Source organism: Gracilinanus agilis, chromosome 5, assembly GCF_016433145.1.
Source record: "Gracilinanus agilis isolate LMUSP501 chromosome 5, AgileGrace, whole genome shotgun sequence".
NCBI classification, from domain to species: Eukaryota; Metazoa; Chordata; class Mammalia; order Didelphimorphia; family Didelphidae; genus Gracilinanus; species Gracilinanus agilis.
Window position 1 is genome coordinate 78,448,733 of NC_058134.1, and position 22,265 is coordinate 78,470,997.

Consider the following 22,265-nt stretch of genomic DNA (forward strand, 5'->3'; position numbering starts at 1 on the left):
CCAATGCTGGCCATGCTGAATCATGCCCAGTCACAGTTACTGCTGGACTATGTAAGGTCATGCTCCTCCCACTGCCACCTGTTCTGTATTGTGCTGGTTTTTGCTTTCCCCATATCAAGGGTGGACTGATCTGACTCTATGAGTTTTGCCTAGGATATTTTAGTGTTTTCTCCTCCTACACAAGGGAGATGGGGTCTCCTTGCTTTCTTTTCATATTGTTCTGGGTCATAGGACTGCTTCACCCTTCTTTTGTTGGTTCTGCAACTCCAGAATTCATTCTGAGAACTTTTTGTTCTATTCTGGTCATTTGGATGGCTTTTGGCAGACTCAGAGCCTTTCTTTCTTTGTCATCTTGGCAAGCAGAAGTCAACTCAACATTATAACATTTGGACCTCCCTTTCAGAAAACCTCTAAACTACAAATAAGAAGTGATTATGGGGATCTGGGAGTTGGCAGAGTGGTTTAGATTGAGTCAATTAAACTGGGAAGATAGTAGGCATATGCCAAGTTATGGTGGTCCAGGAATGATAAGCATATGATTTTATCATTGATCCTAGAGATAAGAGAGACCCAATGGAGTATATTAAATGGGTATTAAAGTGACATGGCAGATCATCCATCGACAATATTCATTTAAAAATTCAAAGATAATTAAGTGAAATAAAGGCTTAAGGAAAACTATGGACAAGACACTCTTGAGTTGAAAAGATATAGAGAGATTTCTTGGGGAAAAGACAAAATGGTTGAGTAGAGAAAGGGCTCTATTGAGCAATTCCAATATTCTTCCTTAAACAAGTTTAAAATAATACCTCTAATCAAATTTTAGAATTTTCTGACAATTTGTCAGAACCAAAAAAAAAAAAAGGTAAGAGTGATACATTCCTCAAATCCAAGACAACTTAGGAGTTCAAGAAAGAGAAATCAATGACATAGGGATAGAGGTTTTATTAGAACCCACATGGATGAAAAATGAGTGGAGGGACAAGTTGGTGTTAAAGAAGAAACAGCACCTTCAGGAACTCTCAAGTCAGAGATAGTAAGGGAATTCCACTAGACAGAAAAATACTACTGGAGACCCCTGGGAAAACACTGGACGCACAACAATACACTGTTTAGCAATACCATTGATTATACCTACTTCTGACTCATAGCTCAACAACAGGGGTGGGAGAACTGAAAGGTAGCTATTTGGCAATTCCATTGTCTATACTTATTTCTTGGTCATAGTTCAGGAGCAGAAAGAAGCTATTTCAGTTAAGTGATAGGGGAAACCATAAGGGGGAGTATCACTACCAATTCCAAGGAATCAGAGACCCTGAGAAGCATATTGATTGCAATCAAAGGGATAAAGGGCACTTCCTTAGTGATAATTAAAGTGCACACCAGGAGAGCAGTGACCATACTTCTCTCCATGTCACACGACCCTGAACACACTGAAAACTTCTAAACCTATAAAACTACTATGGAAACAGCAAGGCATTAAAAAAACATCCTAACTTTGAGATTATGCTCTTCTACCCTCCACATAAGGAAAAGAGATAAAATTTAGCATAAAGTTCCAAATCAAGTAGCAAACAACAACAACAAAAAAAAAGAAATTGACTATAGAAAACTACTACAGTAACAGATAAGATCAAAGCACAAACTCAAAATATAATAATGAAGTCAAAACAGCTTCAAGAAAAGCTTCAAAGGGAAAAAGGGTGAATTGGACATAAGTCCAACAAGAATTTTTGGAAGAGCTAAAAACAATTTTCAACATCAAATGAGAATGGTAGTGGGGACATTTGGCAAAAAATGAAAACAAAAGAAGGAATGCAGTAATAGTTCAAAATTAGAAAAATCATAAGATTATATCAATAGCTGCAGAAAAATCTTTGACTACATAAGTATTCCTATTAATAAAAACAAAACACTAGAAACATAAGAATCAACGGAGTCTCGCTTAAAAAATAAGTACTATTTATATGAAAACAAGAGGAAGCATTACCTGTAATGGAAATAAATTTAAAGCCTTTTCAGTAAGATCAGCAGTGAAACAATAATGATCATTATCACCTCTGTTATTCAACATTGTGCTTAAATTGCTAGCTATAGCAATAAGATGAGAAAAAATATATTGACAAGATAAAAATAGGCAATGAAACAATAAAAACTATTTCTCTTTTCAGAATATATGATGGTGACCACCTTGTTTTATGTATCCTCAAGCACCTCTGGATCACTCTAGATAGGATTAGCAGATATAATCAAATCTTTAGTACCTTTTTTGTCTTTGTTTCTCTAGTTGCATGTAGGCCACTTGCAGGTATTCCTCTTTCCCTAGCTTTTATGTAAGCCAATCATTTATCCTTCCTTTCACATTCTCCCTAAAAGATATTTATGATCGATCCTGCGTTCTATACTTCAGTAGAAATTCCCATTCTTGGTGTTTTTCCCAGAGAGAGTGTTTCCAGAGTCTCCAAACTGGTTGACTGTGCAGTGTTGTATTGGCTATGGGTGAAGGCCAGCCATTAGAGCATTGTGTCCATTCTCCTGATTAAAGATGGTCTCTTCTGTAACTTCTGTAACTGCTTTGGTAGTCCTGTGTTTTTTTCCTTCATGTTGACAGTGTTATATTATGAAACGCATAGAGAAAAGACTAAAAATTGCAATAATTCTTTTAATTTTTGAATTTTTTCCTCAAAATTATATGTTGATGTGATTTTAATAATTATTTTCTGATAGTTTCTGATATATATTCTCTCCTCTCCTAAACTTTCCCCCTCCTTATAATGGCTGGTAATAAAATATAGGTTTTACATGTGTTATCATGCAATAAATATTTCAATGTTCATCATATTGTGAATGAAGATACATATCACATAGAGGAAAATTCATAAATACAAGAAATAAAGTAAAGAACAGAAATAACAGGGAGAATCTGCATTTGGGCTCTGGTGATTCCTTCCATGGGTGATAGACAGCCTTGTTTGTCATGGGCCCAATGGCATTGCCTAGATCCTTGCATCTATAGAGAAGTACAAGGGGTGGTGTGGAGGGGAGTAATATAAAGGAGGGAGAAGTTGGGGGGTGATTAAAAGATCCTATAGAGAAGTAGGAGGGGAATAAGAAGGGGATGGAAAGGGGAATAATATAAGTGAGGGGGAGGTGGGGGAGAATCTAAAAACAAAACACTGGTGTGGAGGGAAAGAATGAAAAAAGAAAGGGCAGTATAAAAAAAGAGAAAATCAAGAGAGAGGAGAATACACAGATGGTAATCATAACTGTGAATGTAAATGGGATGAACTCACTCATAAAACAGAAGCAGATAACAGGGTGAATTAAAAACCAGAATCCTATCATTTGTCATTTACATAGCTGAGGCAGGTAGATATACACACAGAGTAAAGGTAAAAGGCTGGAGCAGAATCTACTGGGATTCAACTGAGACAAAGAAGGCTGGATTAGCAAGCATGATCTCAGACAAAATTAAAGCTAAAATAGATTTAAAAAGATAATAAAGGTAATTACATCTTGATTAAAAGTTTAATATAGTACAGATAATGAAGAAATATCAGTACTTAACATATATGCACCAAATGATATAGCATCCAGATTTAATAAAAAACTTTACCAGGTAGGGGAAGCTGGGTAGCTCATTGGATTGAGAGCCAGGCCTAGAGACGGGAGGTCCTAGGTTCAAATCCAGCCTCAGACACTTCCCAGCTGTGTGACCCTGGGCAAGTCACTTGACCCCCATTGCCCACCCTTACCACTCTTTCACCAAGGAGCCAATACACAGAAGTTAAGGGTTTAAAAAAAAAACAAAATCTTTACCAGGTCACCTAAACAATGATTTAGGTATAATGATGACCACAATTCACTGGGCTAATATTAAAGTGGGGGCCTTTACCTTTTACTTTCCCTTTTACTCTACCCAGTTTAAAGGAAAAATCACTAGGTCAAAAAAAGATGTTGAAGGAAAAGAGAATACTTGTAAGTCCCTCTCTAGAGAAGCCTAGTTTTTGAAAGAGTAGAAGAAAACAAGAATGACAAAAAGTTTCATGTGCTACATTTCAGCATATCACATCACATTTACCATTAAACATATATTTATTGCTTCTCCATTTTGTCTGTATTTTGTGAATAGGATCCATAACTTTCTCTCATTTTTAAAAATTCCTCATTAAGTAAAACATGTTATTTCACATACATTAGGTAAAAAATACTTCTTTAATCTATTTGAATTAACTCAACCACACAAGGGTTAGTGAGGCAAAGTGATTAGAAGATCTAGAAATAATATAATGAATGAGACCTAGCATGAATGGTTATTTTTGAAAAACAGATAGAGGTTTTATATAAATAAAATGTCCCTAAACATTTGATTATTTGATTATCCAATGGAAGATTATGGTGCTTGGGAGGTGGTATATTCACTCTTAACTAAATGACCTGCTGATAGGTTTTGATGACCAATTATTTCAAAAACTCTGCAGGGGATTTGTTGTCAGCATGGGTTAGAAAAACTAGTTTCAGAAGTCCCTTACTACTCTGATAAATTTTTATTCTACCAAGGCCACACAGATTGTAGTAGAGTTGAAATTTGAATTTAGATTCTTAGATTCTGAATTCAATCCCCTTTTCTCTAATGTTCTTTGTAAGCAAAGATTTTCTGCTGCTCATGAGAAAAGATAGAGCTATATCATGGAATTAGTCTCTCCAATGAATGATTGCAGCTCCTAAACAGGGGATAGCACCCAAGTGTACACTCAAGTAGAAAGGACTGCTGATATTTTCAGGTCCATTATCTACCTCTGAATGCTGACAGCAGTGTCATCATTGAAATATGAAATGCAAAGATGAATGTACATCCACATATCCAGATGTGTTTTTCCTTGGCAAATGTATTACTATGGCCTACCAATACTTAGGGGAACTCTTGCATTTTTCAAGCATCCCATTGCCTTTGCCTCATGCCTGACTCCTCTGCCATCTGCTGAATATCCAACTCCCTGTGGCTCTAAAGGACATTTGAGGGAAAGACTTGGCATCAAGGAGGAAAGAGTACCTTTTAATTTCCATCAGAAAAAGAGCTGCATATCTATATCATAGGCATTTGGAATAGAATCAAAACTGAAATGAGGTTTTATGCTGCTGGCTACAGTTTTGTTATATGGGCAGCATGAGTTGCCATTATAACCTTGGAGTGCTTGGGTTTTCTCACCTGTCAATTAAGAGTCCCTTTTCTTGTTGGGGCATTGATTCATTTTTAAAAGGTAAAATGATGAATGGAAAATAGAGCAAAAGAGCTTTTGGCTTTCAAAAGGCTTACTGTTTTATGGAGAAGCACTATTCCCCAATGATAAATTTATATGTAAGATTTACAGCATCAAAATCTCAGCTTCAGCCTTCTTCTGTTCATTATTACTAAAATCAAGGTGGCAAAAAGAGGGGACACAAATAAGAAAAATAGGTCCTTAAGGAAGATTTTACCATGAAGAATTATGAAGAAAATTTAGATGATGCATGCAGGCAATATTTGATATATTTTTTATTTCTAACAAATCAGAGAGGAAGAATTACTCTGAAATGGAGGTAGGAGTTTATGACCTGGTTGTAAGGAGAAGGGAGACTAGTAAGGACAAAAAAATCTCTACTTATAGTTACTTTATTTGAAAATCCTATTGAAGCCTTTCACTCAGTTTCTGAATATAGATCAAGAAAATGATACAACCCATAAATATTACTCAATGAGCTACACACACAGAACTCTTTTATTCTCTCATTGAACTTTGCTTAGAGATATCACAAAATTATACAGAATATTATACCTATAAGTCACACATGCATATACACCAAAGCATAACTGGAGAATAGAAAAATTTGAATTATTTGCCTTAAATTTGATGTTTAAAAAAGTGATGTATGAGAAGTATGGGAAACTAGATGGAAACACAGGACCTGGAGGCAAAATTGTTAAAACACCATATTGGGCAGACCTGTTGACACTCATAAACCACAGGGTATGCTGAGCCAAGTTTCCTATCAGGAACCAATTTGCACTCTGGTTAGAGACTTGTGAAGTACACTGGCTTTCTTGGAATCTCAAATTCAAAACAAATCTTTGGTGATGAAAAGTGAGGGAAGTAAAGGGAATCCAGTTAATGAACAACTCTTTACTCCAGTCAAGTTAAAATGTAAGGAAGCATTCTCCTGGGAAGTGGTCTTGGTACTTTCACTTAACCTAAAACAAAACAAAACAAAGAAAACAAGAGTCCTCTAAGGTGAATTTAAGTTATCAGCTCAAGTAGTATTTCAGTAATGCTTTGTTTCAAAAGATAAATGAAATTAACTGGAAATTGACTTTTTTTTAATAACAGAGACTGGCATTCAAGAAAACTCTCATTCAGTCAAATAAGATTGATCAGTGAGACAAGGTCTCAAGGAGGAAACTTCACATTGCATTTATCAGATCTAAATCATATCTCTAACCCTTCCTTGTGATTCAAACACTGAATGTAATACACCATTAGCCCTTCCCCTTAGAATACCTAATTCCTCTCAAAATTTGTTAAGAACTGCCCTCTAGATCTTTATCACCTCTCTCAATTAGTGCCTTTTCCTCACCAAATTGCCATTTATTTATTTTGTTAAGAAATAAATAAAATACACAGATGTAAAAACACCTATCTTTATGTATTAATGAATATGTAGTATATAAATATATATATATATATATACTCACACATGTGTATTTGTTTTTTCATATAATATCTTTGAGGGAAAGAATTTGTATTTGTTCATTTGGGCATTTTCATTCATTACAATTCTTATTAGATTCTAAGTGATTAATAAATGCATGTTAATTCTTCAAGCATGTTTATTTAGCATGAAGAAAAGAATGTTCTTGGGAGAATATGACAAATCTCCTCAAGTATATTAAGGGCTATAATGTAAAGTGGGATTACTTTTTGGGAGGAGAGGGGATTCTAGCAACAAACCATAGAACCATAGAACAATCAATTAAAGCTCCAAAGAAGCAGAAGTTATTTTGGAAGGGAAAAAAAAAAAACAGCTTCCTGATAATCAGAGCTGTCCAAAAGTAGTCTGAGCTTTTGGATGTAATGAATTCTTCCTCATTAGACCTCTTCAAACAAAGGTTCAATGAGAATTTGTTGTACAACATACTAGGGAATTCTTGTTTAACTCTGGATTGGACTAAGGCAGATGTGATGTCTATGAACCTGTGATTTTTGAGATCTTCTTCATGTTTATTAGACCTTGTTACTTTATTCTCATCAAAAATCTTCTATGGCTCCATATATCCTACAGAATACATTTCCATCTCTTTTTTATGAACTTTATACTATAGGTGATATGGAAGCACCTAACTTCATTAGCCTTGTTTTAGGCTTTGTGTAATGCTCTGCACTTCAGAAAAAGTAGACTAATATTTTTCTTGCTTTTTAATTTAAATTATGTGCCCCTATTCATATTTTCTCATGTCTAAAATGTCTATTCTTCTTTGCTTCATTTTTGGACTATTTATTTCATTTCCTGGCAATTTCCTTTTTGTGACATCTACTATTTAGTAATCATATCCATCTCCTTCTAATAGAACCCTGGACTCTGCTCCCTGATCCTCAATCTTGAGACCTAGATAGGTGAGGTTTTGACTTAAATGGCAGCGACCAGACTTCTCCATCTCTACTTAATCACCTCCCAACAAGGTTAACCATTGCTAGAGATCTCTAGATGATCTTTCATCACTTGAAAAGTTTGATGAGGGAAGAGACTATCTTTCTTGTTTCTATATGTAGCACTAATACTTAGATTTCCCTGGGACACAATAATCATTTAATAAATGTATATCTATCTTTCTTTTCAACTATCTATCTTTTAACAATTCAAGTACTGCCACCTTGATGAATCTTTCCCTGATTTTGCATTTGTTAACAGTATCTTCTCCCTTGGACCTCCGCAAGACACTTTGATTCTCATCTCTAATTCTCTTATGTATTACTTTGAATTAAAGTTACCATTGTATGTATCCCATTCTATATTTAGGTTACAGACTTAATAAAGGCAGCAAATGTTTTCTCCTACAACTTGAATTCCCCCTTTCATTAATATAGTGTTTTTTACAGAATAACTGTCAATTGATGTTTTTTAATGAATTAAATTGAATTTCATAAGAAAATAGAGATCTTGATCCTTCCTATTTGGCCTTGTCTATGTCATGGTCTCTCTGGGCCTTAGTTTCTTCAGTTGTGAAGTAAAGATACCTGAGGATCTTTCCACATCTTTTTTCCCCCTCAAAATAAATTAAGCAAATAAGAACTTATCTTTGATCTATAACAGTGATTCCCAAAGTGTGCACTACTGCCCCCTGGTGGGTGCTGCAGCGATCCAGGGGAGCAGCGATGGTTACAGGTACATTTATCTTTCCTATTAATTGCTATTAAAATTTTAAAAAAATTAATTTCCAGGGGTCTAAGTAATATTTTTCTGGAAAGGGGTCAGTAGGTCAAAAAAGTTTGGGAACCACTGATGTATAACTACAGAGGTTTTAAAAAGCCATCTGACCTGATACTCTCATTTTACCAATGAAGGCACCAAAACCTAGAGAGTTTTGTTAACTTGCCCAAGATTATTCAGGGAGTAAATAAAGACTGGATTAAAATGTAAGTCCTCTGACTACAGCGCCAGTGTAAATGAATACCATTCAGTGATTTACACAGCAAATTGATATCTACTGAATTAAATTGATTAAACCATTTATTAAACATCTACTACATGTTATACACTGGGCATAGAAATATAAGCAAGCAAAGCAGTTCATTCTATTAAAAAGTTAACAGTCTTATGAGGGAAGATAATACTTAGAAGAGTACTAGAAAGATGAGAAGGGGGGCGTAACTAATGATAGGGAAGCATATGAAGGTCTCAGCTCCCTTAAGAACCAAACAGAAGGTCTCCTGTCAGAGTGTGGGGTGGGGAGGAGAGGGGGAAAATCAGGAGTAAAATCCAAGATTTCAGTGCAAAGGATATGGAGATTGTCCTCCATGAAGACTCCCTATTGAGTTTTTGATGCAGTATTTTGTGGATATACTAGATCTCAAATCTTACTTAATCTTTCCATTTTTTATAAACTTGAGTTTTCAATTGTCTACAACATAGAAAAATAATAGATGAGGATCAAGTCTACTTGGAAGCAGGAAAAATGAGAGAGATGGAACTAATATCCTAGTAAAAATATAGAAAGAAAGAAATCTAAAAAGTACATAAAAAGAATTTCTCTGTCTTACACTATAATGCAGTGATGTAAATTCATAATGATGGCCTCAAGGTAAAAAAGTTAATTTAAATAATATATAATATCTTATGTCTAAAAGGAAAGAAAAATATATAATACATTTTAGAAAAAAATTCTATCAAAGTTTTTAAGATATAGTTCTATAAATTAATGTCAGGGAAAATTCTCATAGGGACCACAAAAGGATGCTTTTCCTAGTAAAGTCTTACCCAAATGATTATTCAGTAGAACTAAAAGTAGGAACTGTGTTGCCAGTTGATATATGGGGCAATTCACCCTCAGTATGTAAAGAGGCTGACCATTTTGCAAGAAATGTTGACTCCTTAGAGATAAAACCAGTTGTCCTTAAATATACAACTTTGATAAGAAGCAGGTTGAGTAGGAAATGGCATAGAGAATGCCATAGTTGACAAGATCTGGTGCTGATCATGGAAGAAGATCATGAAGCTGGGAGAAACACAGCCCCAGATACTATATTTCGAGAAAAAAAAGGTTCATTTATATCTGTATACTGTAGTGGTTTTGATTGTGAATAAAAAATAATAATGTTTTGGAATATATTGACTAGCTGTTTCTGTATGTCTTATTTCCCCAACTAGATGGAAAGCTCCCAAAGGGCAAGGAATAACATTTTCTTCCTAAGCTCCTTCTCCATACAGAGAGATTTTTCAGCTACTATTGTTAATAAGAGAGATAATTAAAATTTTTACATAATTCATTATGTTCTTCACACTGTTGGCTTGATTATTGTGGTTGTGGAGAATTAATAAACTTTATACCTGTGGTCAAGTTGCTTTGACTCTTTATATCTCCATTTCCTTATTTGTAAAATCAGGAAGTTGGATAAGATGCTATCATAGGTCCTTATGCTCTCTGAGCATGAGAGGATTTAATTCTCCTCATGAAAATTATGACTGGGAAGACTCTCAAAAATTGGGATGATTTGATTTATATGGATCTATTGATTTCTAGTCTTTATAGCTGAAAGCAATAAACTCCCAAATGATAGAATATGGGCTACTTAAAAAAAAAATTAAAGAAAACTGATTTAAGTTTTCTTTATTTTATCTTATTATGACTGTAGTAATATTAATGGAAACACAGAACAAGACCTAACAGTTGTCTACTGTTATATATTTACCTTATCAGGAAATAGGACTTAATAATAAAGCTAAAGCTAGTCCCAACACCAGAAACTTAAGTGAGCTTAACTGTTACCAGAAGATGGCAGTCATGTTAAAGCTGTCAGTAGTTTAATACTTAGTAAAAGAACTTAATTACACTCTAATTATATCATATTGGGAAAAAAAGGACTTGGTGCATATGATGATAGAGTCAAACCAATTACTCTCTATATGTCATTGATATCCCCTAAAAACAATAATTAATTTCAATTTAAAGAAACTCCATATCTGCTTTCTTTCTTTTGTCCCCAAGCAATTTCTATTATATTTATGGCCTGATTTCAAACATAGACCATATTCAGAATATTCTAGGCTTAACTTAATTCCTCTTAGATCTGAATCTTCCCCAGTGACAAGAAGCTGTGACCTGCCTTCTTGTGAAGGTTGGGGACAGTTTGTGTTTTAATCCGTAAAGCTGTTGCTTTTCTCTCCAGAGAAATTAATTCTAACAAGCATTTAAAAGATGTTCACCTCCAACACAGAGCTTTTAAATGCTATTTTCTTGTCTGGCTATAGACAAAATATGTAGGCAGTTGGCAACCTGCTTCCTTGAAAAGTTATTTGATATTTATAGGAAAGTGATGGCCCAGAGGTAAAATGCACTTAACTAGATGTAGTTATGAAAAATGTCCATTAGAGATAGCCTGTTATGCAAAAGGTAGAGAAGAATGTGGAAAAGAAACATGAGAACTCTCCTTTCCATTCTGATAGACCATCTTACTTCAGTGCCTCCCATCTTCGTGCCTCCTGACACTTCTTGTAGTTCACAAGGTTAAGAACAGAGACTCAGGAGACCACCATATGAAGTCCTGGTTCTGTCAGAGACTGGATATATGACCTTGAATAAGTTGTTTATACTCTTACCATCTTTATATTCCCCATTATAAAACAAGAATGCCCAAAATGGCCACACATAGCAGTACTGGGAGCGTTGAGTAACATAGAAGTCTAAAAGTCTTTGAATAAATGCTTTAAAATGACACAATAAAAGCAAAATTCTCTATTCTGTCATGTCACTAAGCTGACACATTGCTGCATTTGTAGCATCAAAAGTATCCATGACTAGCCATTTTACATTGAATTGACTTTTTTTAAACCAAGAATATGGAGGTATTATCTTATATAAGACAAAAGATTTTTTTTCTTTTAGCAAACGAGCTGTGTTTTCATGTGAATTGCATAGACAAAGTGATAATAACCTTGGTTTTCCTACCCTTTCATTGATTTTCTTTAAGCTTTTGCATTGATATCTAAAAGAGAAAGACAAACCTTAGTAAGAAAATGGAAGCAACACTTTCTCCAAATTTCCTTGGAGGAAAGGAAAGAAAAGTGAAGAGAAAACAACTGAGAAATCATGCTTGTTAAGTCATTTGAAGTATTTTGGACAATCAAAGTGCTTCGGGTAATTTCCTTGCAATTCATCGGCTGCATAATGATGACTGCCTATTCCACTCTCTGACACAGAGATATATTATACCCAACTGTGATCAGCATGTATAAACAATAAACAGTGTACAAATATACAATGTCAAGAAATCGGTCTCAGTGGTGCTTTTAGAAAGACAGATAAATCACACTGAACTTGAAATAAAAAATGACTAGAATAAAGACAAGTGAAATTGGCTGGAATGTGTGAATTTTTAAAAATTTACTCATTCATTCATTTAATATAATTGATTGTAAAATATGTCAAAAACACTCTAGTGTTGGTTCTTTTCCCCTCTTTTTCAAAGATCTGCCAACTATCTAAAATCCTCAAGCTGCGCCATTGAACATGATTAATTTCTAAATTTGTTGGCAAGACCTCAGTCCATCTATTTACAGAAAGTGACTTAAGTTCTTTCCAAGGTATATTTGAATTTGTTTGGATTTACCACTTAGACACAGACCTATTTTTGATAAATATGAGTTGTCAACCCTTGAAAGGAGACTATTTGAAACCATCAGGAATGTTTGAACCACTTCAAATATCTGCAATCACATGAAAATATGTTCACAGACAGGTGAGTTGAATACCAAGTCTGTGTAGTGTTATGGTGTCCTTTTGGAAATATGTTTCTTTAGAAAGAAAAAAAGAAAGAAAGAAAACAGTTAAAAAAGAATATAACAAAAATCCAAATCTCTTGGTGATTTGAAACAGCTCTTTATTTCTGAACTGATAATCATAAATTCAAGTCTTGGCAACAGATCTGTTCCATTTCTTAAATATCTAGAGACATACAACCCTTTAAATCCTGCTTTTCTGCATTAGCTCAATATTATGTCCACTCTAAAAACTTCTTAAGAGAATAATGTCATAAATCAAAGGAATAGTATGCCACACTAGAAGACCAAAGGCCTACATTGTACTCTGCTGATGGCTCAGTGCCTCAGGAAAAATACATACCCTTCTTTGACCCCACATTTTTCATAATGCAAAACAAAGAGTTAGGCTCACCGTTAAAAGTAAAACTCCGACACCTGTCTCTTTCAAATTCCAAAGAACACTTCTTGAAATCATATATCTAGAGCTGGAAGGGACCTCAAAAATCATCTACTCCAAACATCTTGATGTAAAAATGAGAAAACTGACACCCAGGCCTGAGATCAGTTAGATAGTCAGCTTCATAGGAAAAAATCTGAATACCAGTCTTATGTTTCCAGACCAATGCTCTTAGCCCTCTACTACTATGACTGTCAGTATAGAGACAATCTTTGATTTATGAATATATTGAATGGAAAAGTATGCAGGCAAGTAATAGTTTTTTGGAACTTGGAACATACTTCACATAAATACATATAGGTACAGTATTTAAGTCCTCAGTCTAAATGATTCTATGTCCTTTGTAACCTTGGTGATCTAAGCTTACCATCCTGAAACAATATATCCATAGAAAAATGAATTCAAATCTTCTTTTCTACCCTTACATCACTGGAATCTTGTATATAGCAGGTATTAAATATTTGATGTAAATTAAGCAAATAATACTTGGTGATTGAATTATTGACTGGAATAGTTTTTTAGAAGCATATAACCACCTCTCCAATTTTCTCATTTGATCCTCAGAATAACTCAGAGGTAGCTGAGATTATCATCCCCATTTTACAGTTGAGGAAACTGAACAAGGAGAAATGAAGTGATTTTTTCAGGATCATACAACTAGAAAGTGTCTAGGACTGATTTTGAAATCACATCTTTTTGAATTTAAGTCTAGTGCTCTATCCCCTGGATCAACATCATTTTGTTCGTCTTCATTTTCTAAGAGAGCCAAAGATATCAAAGGGTAATATCTCAACTTTTGTGTGAATTGAATTTAAATGAGGTAGAGTTACATAAAGTCATTAGCCTCAAATTCTCTTTCAAAGTTATCTGAGTCAAGTAACAAGAGAAAAGTCAAGATGACTGGCAAAGACCTGTGAAACAGCAGATGGTCTTGGCTTCTTCTTTGTCTAAGCAGGCTCTAAATGCTCTAGAATGCCTTCTTTTTTATTTTATTTTTAAATTTAATTAATTAATAATATTTTCCATTGTTATATGATTCATGCTCTTTTCCTCTCCTCATCCCTCTCCACTCCTGGAGCCAATGAGCAATTCCTCTTGGTTTTACATGCATTACTATTTGCAATAGATTGATCATTTAAAGCCCAGATCCCCAATCACATCCCCATCAAACCACATGATCAATCATATATTTTTTCTTCTGCGATTTTTCCTCCCACAGTTCTTTCTCAGGATGTGGATGGCATTATTTCTTCTATGTCCCTTAGGATTGTCCTGGATCATTGCATTGCTACCAGTAAAGAACTCCATTACATTTGATTATGCCAAAATGTTTCACTTTCTGTGTACAATGTTCTCCTGGTTCTGCTCCTTTTGCTCTGCATCAATTCCTGGAGGTTGTTGCAATTCACATGGAATTCCTCCAGTTCATCATTCCTTTCAGCACAATAATATTCCATCACCATGAGATACCACAATTTGTTCAGTCATTCCCAATCGAGGAACACCTCCTCATTTTCCATTTTTTGGCACTATAAAAAGTACATCTATAAATATTTTTGTACAAGTCATTTTCCTTATTATCTTTTTGGGGTACAAACCTAGTAGTGGTATGTCTAGATCAAAGGGCAGCCAGTCATTTAAATCCCTTTGTGCATAGGTCCAAACTGCCTTCCAGAATGGCTGGATCAGTTCACAACTCCATCAGCAATGCATTAGTGTCCCAATTTTGCCGCAACTCCTTGAACATTTATTATTTTCCCTTATTTTCATATTATCCAATCTGCCAGGTGTGAGGTAGTACCCCAGAGTTGTATTGATTTGCATTTCTCTAATTATTAGAGTATAGGAAGCAAGTAAGGGATAGGGTAAATTTCATGAATTAGTTTTAAGAGGAAAAGACGGGAATTTGGATACAAGCCCTGAGAGAGGATTCTGACAAGGAGAAAAGGACTGTGGGAAGTTTTACCAGCATTAACAGTCATTCTTTCTGCTGGTTCTTGACTGTGCTGGAAGGAGGTATCACTCTGGAAAATTTTCCCTTGTTAGTCCTAATCTTGTGGAGAGATTAGTAATTTCCTTGGTTGAAAGTTTGCCTTGGAGTGGACTGCTTTTTTTCCTGAGGGGCAGAGACCATGTGCCTGTGATCCATTTGCCAGAAATCCAATTGGCCAAGGTAATCCCAAGGGTTTGTCAACTGAGAATTTGGATTATCTAGGGAAGCCAACCCCAGGCTTTAGGTAAGAGCTCAAATATACCTGCGAGTCCTTCCTTCCTTTTTGTCCTTTTGTTAATCCATATTAATTAGGTTAGTTTATAATCAAATAGCTTTTGGGGTCTTAGGTAAGAGCAGGGAGAAATAGAAAGGGCTTGAGAAGATTGGAAGAGCAAGCCCCATGAGGGGGAGCATAGATTGGAGGGAGAAGCTTTATAGCTTGATAGATTTAGGACTGTATTTATCATTTCCCTACCCTTAATAAACTTGGTTTTAATTATTTCAAGAGTTGTGCTTTACTGACACTAGGGAGGTTCCTAGGTAGGTTTTATCTTCTCATATCCATCTAGGAAGGATTCTTATTTCAAAAGATTTAAAATACTTTTTATGTGCTTATTGTTAGTTTTGATTTATCTAAAAACTGCCTATTTCATGTACCTTGACCATTTGATTTGTCAGTTGGGGAATGGCTTGATTTTTTGTACAATTGACTTAGCTCCTCATAAATTTGATAGATTAGACCTTTGTCTGAGGTTTTTGTTATAAAAAATTTTCCCCAGTTTTGCTTCCCTTCTAATTTTGATTGCATTGGTTTTGTTTGGACAAACCCTTTTTAATTTAATGTAATCAAAATTATTCATTTTATATTTTATAATATTCTCTATTTATAGCTTGGTTTTAAATTCTTTCCTTTCCCAAATACCAGACAATTTCACCTGATTTATTTATAATTTCCCTCTTTATATTTAGAGTCCCTTCTTTAGCTGCCTTCATGGCTTTTAGAAAAAACTGTTCTCATTCACTCATTCCTTCAGAAGTAATCTTCACATGCTTGCTGTAGACATCCCCCTAACTCACTGCACTCTTTTGCTTTCAGCCTGGATTATCCATATGCCAAGATGGCTTTACTAGGGCAGTGATGGGTAACCTTTTAAGCCTGGGGTGTCAAAATTTGCCAAAAAACTGAGCATAACTCTGGTGGTGTGTCACTTTGAGAAAAAAAACTCTAATTTCACGATACTTATAGTTTAAATAACAAAAATGTATAATTGCAATATATAACTATTTAATAAACCAAAATAGGTAAATTAATATAGGTAGAATTGTCATCTACAGTGCACAGAGTGTCTACACAACACTATAGCAAATGTTTCATTCTTGGCATGCAACCTCATACTTCTCTATATGTGGCCACATGAGGTCTCATGTCATTGAAAATGGACACGCATGTCATAGGTTTGACATCATCAAACTAGGGTATGGCCACTTCTTGGATACACAGGTGAGAGTTGGATGAAATGTAACACTAAAGGCAGATAAAGAGCCTTCAAGATGTCTAGGCAAGAACTCACAACAGAGATTCTAGTCTTCCTAAATACCTCATACTGTGATAATTAGATTAAGTCACTCCTAGCTGTTTCCAGAAGGACATGGGTAAATGATTATAAAATGATAATATCATGAAATTCCAAGTAAACTTCTAGATGACAATCTGTTCTTCAGAAATCTTCTCTCTTTTTTCCCCACTTTACCACATCAGTTAGTGAAATGATACCCTTTCAATTTCCAAGGGTTAAAATTTGTCCTCTTGAGTTCCCCTTTCATCCCTATACCTGATTCTTTTAAATTTAACCTATGGAAACTTAGTCAAAAAAAGCTAATAGAGGGGGGACTTCCTGGTTAAGATGGCGACAGAGTAAAAAGCAGCTGCTTAACCTCTCCTAACCAAAACATATAAGACTCCTCAAGAAGACAAAAAAACAAATCCAGAGGACCGAAGGGAACCCACAACAGGGCACAGCATTGGAGGTACATGGAATCGGGGCATTTCCATGCTATAAAGGGGTGAAACAGCTCTCACTAAAACTCGAGCTGAGCAACCCCATTCCCCACCCCAGACCACCTACAGTGCCAAAGCCAGTGCATAAGAGTTAGAGCAAGTTTGGGGCACACATTAAGTCCTTGGCAGCTACCTGGGGTCACCAGGGCCTGCTCCTGAGAGCAGCAAAACTTTAGACCCCAAGAGGCTAAAGAACGTGTGGACTTTGAACACAGACCCTGAGTGCAGGAAGGAGTGCAGGTGAGGACGCGAGCCCAGACATAGATCCTGAGCACAGGCGAGGACTTGGATCTTGAGCGCAGGCACGGACCTTGAGTGGGGACCCAGTGCAGAGGGGTGCACAACTGTGGAAGCAGCACCCTGAGTCTGTTAAAGGAGTCTCGGGCAGAGGAACAAGCAAAGGGACCACCAGGAGGCTTAACCCTGAGAACAACTAGACCCGAGACCTCAGGAGACTAAAGAGCACAGACAGACCCTGAGTGTGAGGATAAAACTGAGAGGGCGCAGGGCTAACAATAGCAAGCCAGAGATAAGAACCCCAAAAGAGAAAGATCATCAAGAAGAAATCTTTGTAACACTCAACAACTTTTACACAGATAAAATCCAGACAACAGAGCAAAGAGCAGAAGAGAACAAATAACTAATCATATCCAAATATTCCAAAAATAATGAAAACTGGCCACAAGCTATTGAAGAGTTCAAATCTGAGATGATGGGAAAGATGGAAGAGATCTGGCAAGAAAATAACAGTTTAAAAGGCAGAATTTTGCAATTGGAAAGAAAGGCTCAGAAATCAAATGAACTTATAAGCTAATTGAACACCAGAAATGACAAGATTGAAAAGGAAAACCAGTCCCTAAAAGCTAGAATTGAGCAATTAGAAGCTAATGATCTCTCAAGACAGCAAGAACAAATAAAACAAAGTCAAAAGACTGATAAAATAGAAGAAAACATGAAATGTCTCAATGAGAAAGTGACAGACCAAGAAAACAGGTCTAGAAGAGACAATCTGAGAATAAACTGGTCTTCCTGAAAAAGAAGAAATTAATAGAAATTTGGACTCCATACTAAAAATTGCCCTGAAGTTCTAAAACAAGAGGGCAATATAGACATTGAAAGGATCCATAGATCACCCTCTACACTAGACCCAGAAAAGACAACCCCCAGGAATATAATAGCCAAATTCAAGAGCTTCCAAGTAAAAGAACAAATTTTACAAGAAGCCAGGAAGAGACAATTCAGATATCAAGGAGCACCAATCAGGATCACACAGGATATGGTAGCCTCCACACTAAAAGACCGCAAGGCTTGGAATAGGATATTCAGAAAGGCAAGAGAACTGGGTCTACAACCAAGGATCACCTACCCATCAAAACTAACTATATATTTCCAGGGGATAGTTTGGGCATTCAACAAGATAGAAGATTCCAAGTATTTGCACAGAAAAGACCAGGACTAAATGGAAAGTTCGATATCCAACCACAAAAATCAAAAGAAACATGAAAAGGTAAATATGAAACAGAGGGGAAAGAAAGAAAACTCGTATTTTTAAAATTTGCCTCTTTAAGGGCTTCAATATGATCTAATTATTGGTATTCCTATGTGGAGAAATGTTATGTATAATTCTCTGTAAGGAACTCTATGCACTATTATAGTATTCACTATTATAGTAATTAGAAGAATTATTCATAGTGTTTGTTTTGAATTCAGGGAAGTGCTATTTGGAAGTGTCTAGCAGACTCCCTATGGACATGTGGGGACTTTGAGATTACATTTCCCGTGATTCCTATGGGTTTCCGGTTTCCAGTTTAAGGCATGGGGACATACAGAGTCCCCACATATGGGGCAATTTAAATTTGGAGGAGGGCCTAGAGAAAGCTCTTTCTGGGTTTTGCAGAGTGGCTGGCTGGCGTACAAGAGGGACAAAATGGGCTCTGGCAGTAAATTTAAAAGATAGTTAGGCTCGGTCATATATATTTTACCAACATGGCCATGGCTTTAATTAAACAACTAATTTCTCTTATTATATTAGCCTTTATGATTTTTAATCTTAAGAATAGGGAGAAGTTGGAATACTAAATGGTCTAAGATGATATGGGGGTGGGAAAGAAGGAGGTGAATAATAGAGGACACCAAGAGAAACTTGAATGAATAAGAAAAATAGGATATTCTATTATACACAAAGAGGGCATGGGAAGGGGAAGGGATGAATACTATTATAAGAAGGAGAGGAAGAGAGCATTAAGAGGTAATATTTAAACCTTACTCTCAGTGTAATTAACCCTGAGAGGGAAGAGTAGCTTTATCCATTGGGATATAAAACTCTATCTAACCCTACTGAGAAAGTCAGAAGGGATAAACCAAGGGGATCAGGAGAGTGGGGAGGTCAAAAAAGGGAGGAGAGAAGAAGGGGGAGGGAATTCATTAGGCCTCAAAATAAAAAGAGGGGAATAATAAGGGAGGGGGTAGAAAGGGAAGTAAATCAAGGGAGGTGACAAGGGTTACTGGCATAAAGCAAACCACTGGTTTAAAAGGAAAGAGTGTAAGAAGAAGGGGTAGAACTAGGAGAGGATACCAAAATGTAGGTGAATACACAACTGATAATTATAACTTTGAATATGAATGGGATGAACTCGCCCATAAAAAGGAAGCAAATAGCAGAGTGGATTAGAAACCAAAATCCTACCATACGTTGTCTACAAGAAACACATATGAGGCGGGTGCACATATACAGGCTTAAGGTAAAGGGATTGAGCAACATCCTTTGGTCCTCAAATGAGAAAAAGAAGGCAGGAGTGACAATTGTGATTTCTGACAAAGCCAAAGTAAAAATAGATAAGATTAAAAAAAAGGAGGGAAGGTCATTACATCCTGATTAAAGGCAGTATAGACAGTGAGGAAATAACATTGCTCAATATGCATGCACCAAATGGCATAGCAACCAGATTCGTAAAGGAGAAAACGGCAGATCTCAAGAAGGAAATAGATAGTAAAACCATACTAGTGGGAGTTCTAAATATCCCTCTTTCAGATCTACATAAATCAAACCAAAAAATAAATAAGAAAGAGGTAAGAGAGATGAATGAAGTCCTAAAAAAATTAGATTTAATAGATATATGAAAAAAAATAAATAGGGACAAAAAGGAACACACCTTCTTTTCAGCTGCACATGGTACATTCACAAAGATTGGCCATGCAAAAGGGCATAGAAACATGGCAAACAAATGCAAAAGAGGAGAAATAATAAATGTAACATTCTCAGATCATAATGCAATAAAAATAATAATTAGTAAGGGCTGTTGTGAGGAAGATTAGTTAGTAATTAAGTATTAAGGATCTACCTAGCAGGAAGGAGGTGGACCATTCCAAAATAGAATGAAGGAGCAGGAAGAAGTGGCTTGTGCCCTGAGAAAGACTCCAATAGGGGGTGGCACAAATTGTTGTTAGCCCTGGGAGATCTCAGAGTAGTGGACACCCTGCATCCTGATTTCCCTGAGATCCTGTGTGATGGTGGCATCTAGCAAAGAGGAAAAGAACAAAAGAGTAGCACTAAAGAAAGAGGAGAAGTTTGTGATCGGGTGGACAGCATCTCAAGCAAACCCTCTCTACTTGGATACCTTGGCTTTTGACATCCAGAGGTCATTTGTGCATTACTGTGAGAAAACCCAAAGCCACCCTCAGCCCTTAGCTATGCTGATCAAGCCTGAAAGAAACCAGGTTTGATGCAGGCTCCCAGTGATTCCATTACTGCTTCTTTGGGCTCTGCCTGCTAGATCACTAAGATTAGAGTAGAGAAGTCCTCCCCTTGCCCTGTGGTTTTGTCATTAAGTTTTAAGTATAGAAATCCCTTTCCCACCTTTTAGTTAAACATAATTAAACCTGTTAAACCCTTTTACTTTGCCTGCCTGTTTGTAGACTCTGGCCTAGCAAAAGCTGGGTGACAGTTATGACCAACTGCCATTCCTGTGTTAATTCAGTGAACTCTGGTCTTCCCATCCTGGTCCAGTATATCCTACAACTCAGTGTGTGTACCGACAACTATTTAGATTCATTGTAACATCCCTGGTGCCCTCCATTATCTATTTTCACAGGGCACCTGGACAGGAAAATCAAAAACTAATTGGAAATTAAATAATATGATTCTCCAAAACCAGCTAGTCAAAGAAGAAATCATAAAAACAAACAACAATTTCATTGAAGAGAATGACAATGAAGAGACATCCTACCAAACTCTGTGGGATGCAGCCAAGACAATAACCAGAGGAAATTTATATCCTTGAGTGCATATATAAACAAAATAGGGAGGGCAGAGATTAATGAATTTGGCATGGAACTTAAAAAATTAGAAAGTGAACAAATTAAAAATCCACATATGAAAACTAAATTAGAAACACTAAAAATAAAGGGAGAAATAAATAAAATCGAAAGTAAAAGAACTATTGAATTAATAAATAAGACTAGAAGCTGGTATTTTGAAAACACAGATAAAATAGACAAAGTACAGGTCAATCTAATAAAAAAACAAAAGAAGAAAACCAAATTGACAGTATCAAAGATGAAAAGGGAGAGGTCACCTCTAATGAAGGGGAAATTAAGGCAACCATTAAAAGCTATTTTTCTCAATTATATGGCAATAAATAAAGCAACCTTGGAGATATGGATGAATATTTACACAAATACAAATTGCCTAGATTAACAGCAGAGGAAATAGAATACCTAAATTATCCTATATCAGAAAAAGAAATTGAACAAGCCATCAAAGAACTCCCTAAGAAAAAATCTCCAAGGCCTGATGGATTCACAAGTGAATTCTATCAGACATTCAAAGAGCAACTAATCCCAATATTATACAAATTATTTGATATAATAAGCAAAGAAGGAGTCCTACCAAATTCCTTTTATGACACAGATATAGTAGTGATTCCAAAGCCAGGTAGATCAAAAACAAGAGAAAGAAAACTGTAGACCAATCTCCCTAATGAGCATAGATGCAAAAAATTTAAATAGAATATAAGCAAAGAGACTCCATCAAATGATCAAGATGATCATCCACCATGATCAGGTGGGATTTATACCAGGAATGCAAGGAAGGTTCAACATTAGGAAAACCATCCACATAATTGACCATATCAACAATCTAACAAACAAAAATCATATGATTATCTCAATAAATGCTAAAAAAGCCTTTGACAAAATGCAGCACCCATTCCTATTGAAAACCCTGGAAAGTATAGGAATAGAAGGAC